This window comes from Taeniopygia guttata, chromosome 1 (assembly GCF_048771995.1).
Source record: "Taeniopygia guttata chromosome 1, bTaeGut7.mat, whole genome shotgun sequence".
NCBI lineage: Eukaryota > Metazoa > Chordata > Aves > Passeriformes > Estrildidae > Taeniopygia > Taeniopygia guttata.
This window is the reverse complement of record NC_133024.1, coordinates 7,635,796-7,641,468: the sequence shown is the minus strand read 5'-3', so window position 1 is coordinate 7,641,468 and position 5,673 is coordinate 7,635,796.

Genomic DNA, 5,673 nt, shown 5'->3' with positions numbered 1-5,673 from the left:
GGTGAGAGTTTTTGCTAACAAATTGCAAAATTTGATCAGAATGCATTAGAAAACAAGACAAAGCCGTGAAACAAAGGTCTTATTTTCTCTGCTACTCGAATGCTGATTTTATCTTAGTTTGTTAAAAAGTTCAGACATTGACAAAAAGACAGAGGAACAAGCAGGATTCCTTGTTCTTCTTAAGAAATACTAAGAACTTTCCAGAGAAGAAGAAAGAGAAGACATCCCTCCCACTCCACAGCTGCCTGAGTACTCTCACTTCATCTGATGGTGGATTCCGTGTGTCAGCATCAGGACTTGACAGAATCTTGCTGTTTAGGAGACCAGGACTAAACAGCACTGCAGAGTTGCTTTCATGGCATTATGGGGCTTGCAGGACATGGATCAGACTTATCAGGAGGAGCAAAAATGAGCTGCAGTTTTATCAGCATCTGCACAGTTCAGGAGACCAACTGCTGAGGGAAGAGGGTTTAGACAGGGTAACATTGCAGGATTCTTGCTCAGAATTATCAAATTGGGATAACAGGGTGAGGAGTAGAGGAACAGAAGTATTGGCAGAGCCAAGGGAAAGAGAGAAGCTTTGCAATGAAGTGCCAGAAAGAAAACATCACTATGCACCCCGAAACAATACATGACACTCGTTTTGTCTCCACAGCCTTGAACCCTTTCTGTTGATAGGTACAAATGCCTCCAGGGGAAAGAAGAAACAGCAAAACATAACCCACAGCTCTGTTCCACATGGAAAGGAAAGATTCTGAGACTGTCAGGTAATCTCTGCTGCTGAGCAGACCTGAGTCATCTTTATTGGCCACTGCATCTCCTTTAAATCACATTTTCTTTTCAAATGCCTGAAAGCACTTTAGAAGGAAAGAATGGATGTTTTGGCCCAGTAGTCATGTTTTAAGAAACAGAGAAAGTTTTTAGGAGAAAATAAGCACAAAATCAGATTAAATGATCACAAGGATCACAGAAAGAGGGAAACATGCAGCACACCTTTCATGCAGGGTACAAGGCTTATGTAAATAATGTTAGTAGCTGTAATATATAGAGACCCCAGTAGCCAAATGAAGTTCTGTCATCACCTCTGGTATGCAGAGGAAGCAGGATAAAAGTGTTAAAGAGGAATACTAATCCTAATACTTTTACTCTCACAAATTTGCTGTGTGGATTTGACAAACAGAAATAACCAGGACTTGAGTTCTCATTCAAGTCAAAGATCAGGTAAAGATAGGCACATGCTTGTTCTTATCCAAAGATAGAATTTAACCTCCTCCAGCAGAGACCAGATGGACTTTGAAACTAGGCACATGTTTTAAGGGAATATTGCTATGCACTTGTTGCTTCCTCTGAGAAGACAGAGAAAGAAAGGACTAGAAATTTGTCTCAGCTGTGAATTCCAGTGTACAAATACTTTTACTCAGAAAGATAAATTTTCAAACAAATGTTTTCATTTACCTCCTTGCCTTGAATATGTTTTCATAATAAAGCTTTAAAGTTGTCAAAATGTTCTTTTTGGCAGTTTGAAACTCAGTTTCCTATCTCGGTTTGGGACAGAACTTCTGCTGACTTAGAATTGCTGCTGGTTTGAGAATAAGGTTTAATTAAAATGCAGAGTTCCATTACTGATTAGTTTGATCCAAGCCCAAAAGATATTAATAAGCTGGGTCTCTCTCCATGAAGATTTTGCTGAGGAACTAGATTTAATGGGACTTTAAGGGGTGGTGGTGGGGGGAAGCATGTCATTTTAGTAGATGCAAGATATTACAGTTTAAGAATATTAAAAAAAATTGTGAACCTTAAGTTTTTGTGCTGATATATACAAAAAGTCCAGTGGCCTTTAAGAAATTCTGTTTATCTAAACCGTTTTGTTATTCTTTTTTTTTTTTTAAAGCTACTTCTGCTATATGTTACATCTAAATGGATTATAATAGAAGGAAATTCAATTATTTTGGTGCTCCTTGGCAGAAGTTGTTGTAGCTGTCAGTCCTGCTGCATTGCACATACAGCCACAGTAGCATTTTGTGCTGTGCAATGCAGCACTCTGCAGAAACACCCGAGGTAATGCTGAATTTGCTGGCTTGGGAGCTGGACAGGCTGAGGTGGGAACAGTGCTAGGGGAACTGGGGGACCACTTGCCCCAGCTATGCAAACCACTAATTGACAGGTAGTTTGAGAATTTCTAAGCCACACCATATTGTGCAGGGTGGACATAATTTTTTAAGACACTTGAATACCATATAATGGTACACTTTCATTCTCCTCTCCTGTTCCTCTTTTTATTTTTTTTTTCCTTTTGATCTACATTATATTTATGGGTAAATGCTAAAAGGGGTGAAGGAAACTTGAAATTTTTGCCATCCCCTTCCCTCATCTAGAATATCTTATATTTTCTCAAATGTTTTTAACATCAGTACTGAATTCTTTTCCATAACTACAGAATAAATTACCCATTAAAAATATAATGCCATTATAGCCCCAAGAAACTTGGCAGAAGAAGCTAAGTAGCTTAAACCATTTTTGTAAGCCAATGAGATATCAAATTGATGGAGTTCTAGCAAAGTTATCTAATAAATTACCCATGTGCAAGCCACTGCTTTCTCCTCCTACTTTCAGTTGTGCACCAGGGCAGCTCCAAAGACTAAGCTCATGGGCAAATGTCAGAAGGATTTTACAAATGAGTGAGAAAACTAAAAAGAAAATATTCATTGCTGAGAAATGAACTCAGAAAACAGCTGTAACTCAGGTTTTTAACAGCATTTAATGAAAACAGAGTATAGAACACTATCATTTCGGGGAATCACAAAGTAGAGGAACTCTTAAGTTGCTGCAAAGAGCAATTATTCCAACTTAATGTACTTTTTTTTATCCTTCCTTTAATGACCATATTTATTAAAATTGATTTACCTACTTTTTGGAACAAGACTGCTCAATTTTACCTATTTTCTTCTTTGATTTATTAAATAATTTCACTCAGAAGGAAAGTTACCTTAGAAAAGTACCTAGTATAATTTGAAGAAAACAACATTTTGAAAGCTTTTTGTTCAGATAAACTGTTCTCTTTCCAGTTTCTTGTTCTCCAGATGAGGAAATAAAACTTTGCAACATGTCAAATTAATAATGCCAGAGAAAATATAGTCCTCATCCAAAGAGTAATTTCATGGACATACAAGTTGCTAAGATTTAGCCAAAATAAGTATAAAATTTTAGTGCGCTGGATGTTGTTCATATTCTGGGTACCAAAATCTTGAAATGTGTATCATTAGGCTTCAGAGTTAGAATGCAATTACTGTATTTGCTAAAATTCTAGGTTGCCCAATCACTTGACAGCACTGTGCATACAATTTTGGCTAATAAACCAGCACAAAGCATGTCAGAAAGGTGATGCAAAATTGACTGAAGACAGAATTTGTTATGTTTCCCTTGCATCCTGCTAATTTCATTGGAAAAGAGGTGGTGTGGATGCCTGGAGCCTTTCTTCAGCTGTGCAAATATACAATTGCTGCATTTCAAAATGACTTTAGGGGCTGGCAAGCTAAGAAAACTTGCAAAAGTGTAAGAAAAAGATAGAAGACTTTTCAGTATCTATGGGTAGTATTCAACATATGATTCCCATCAATTTAGAGGGGTTTGTCCTTTTTGTTATCAATTCATCATTTCTGAGAGAGTAGGAGACTATACATTGCAGAAAACTTGTAACACCTTTCTAAATTCTCCCACCTCCTTTGGCTGAACATCACTTGAGATCCAAGATTATTTGAAGAAACTTGGACTCTCTCATATTAGCAACACAGGAGAAGGTTAAAAACATGCACATTACCAAAAATGTTTTAAAAGTCTCATTTCATTCATCCTAGATCTGGACCATGCTCTTCTCTTTCGGCATACCATCAGCTTTACATGAAGGAAAGGTTGAATATCAGATGCCATGGAGATTTAAGGTAACTTTTCCATTTCAGAATGTATTGTTCAGTATGAACACAGCTCAACTTACCTATAGATGCAGAAAAAAATTAGCTACTGCCTGGAAGAATAAATTCACTTGGGAAAAATCTGTATCAGTCAAACAAACAAATAGCTCTGCTATTAAATCGAAAAAATTGGTAGCAAAACACAACAGTGCTTGAAATAATTTTCCAATGCTACTCATGAACTTCAAGGGTTTGGGACTTTTTTTAGTAATAATCTGATTCCAGCTAGCTTTAAGGCTGCTAGGAATCCATCAAATGTTTTAAAATCCATAATAGTCTGAGATGTATTGACTTCTAGACCTGTCTATAAACAGCCAAAGGGAAAATTACTTAACTTAATGCCATACATGATCTTTGAGTTCTGAGAAAGAAGAAATTAACTGGTCAACCATATAGTAATTTGCATACAAGAGGTCCCTTAAGCACATCTGCAGTGATCTATCACGTTTAAAAGCAAAGTACACGAAGTACACAAGTAATCACAGAAATCGCTGAACTGTATTTGTAGATAAAACCTCAGCATGACTCTGAAGAACAAACAAGTCTTGAAAGTGGCCCTTTGAAGAGATCCAGAGAATTACCAGTGCATTTTTCAGAGAGAAAGCAACGTGGATTTAACTACAGTATCTTCTGGGGCAATGAGAAGAGGGGGCTTTCCAGTATATATACTTGTACTCTAGTGTGTATATGTGCTTTCCAGGTATATACCTGCATACATATATTCCCACATTTTCAAGCTGGCAACAGGACATTTATATTCTTCTTAGAGAAAACACAGACCAGGAAGGTCTGCAAAGCCCTCAAACAGATATGAAACCATGATAGATCTGGGTTTGGATCACACTCCCAAGCCACTGGGACAGTGATTAACCCGAAAGGACCCGGCAGCGAGGCTGGGAGGGACCCGCCGCCCCGCAGCCTCCAACCAGGAGCGGGATGGGACCGCGCACCCCGGACCTGAGCAGGGACTTCGGAGAAGGGGCTGGGACAGGAGGGACTGGGGCTGGGACAGGGGCTGGGACAGGGGCTGGAACTGGTGCAGGAGGGGCAGGGGCTGGGGCTGGGACAGGGGCTGGGTCAGGGGTTGGGACAGGAGTTGGGGCAGGGGTTGGGGCAGGGGCTGGGGCAGGGGCTGGGGCAGGGGCAGAGGATGGAACAGGGACAGGGGCTGGGGCTGGGACAGGGGCTGGGGCTGGGACTAGGACAAGGGTTGGGACAGGGGTTAGGGCTGGGGTTGGGTCAGGGGTTGGGGCAGGGGTTGGGGCAGGGGCTGGAGCTGGTGCAGGAGGGGCAGGGGTTGGGTCAGGGGCTGGGTCAGGGGTTGGGGCAGGGTTGGGACAGGGGTTGGGACAGGGGTTGGGGCAGGGACAGGGGCTGGGGCAGGGACAGGGGTTGGGGCAGGTGTTGGGGCAGGTGTTGGGACAGGGGCTGGGGCAGGGGTTGGGGCAGGGGTTGGGGCTGGGGCTGGGGCTGGGACAGGGGCTGGGACAGGGGTTGGGGTTGCGGCTGGGGCTGGGACAGGAGGTGCAGGAGGGGCAGGGGTTGGGTCAGGGGTTGCGTCAGGGGTTGGGGCAGGGGTTGGGGCAGGGGCTGGGACTGGGACAGGGACAGGTACAGGGGCTGGGACAGGGACAGGGGCTGGGGCAGGGGCAGGGGCAGTGTCTGGGGGCGGTGGGCGCTGGGGCTGGGGGCGGCGCGGGGGCGG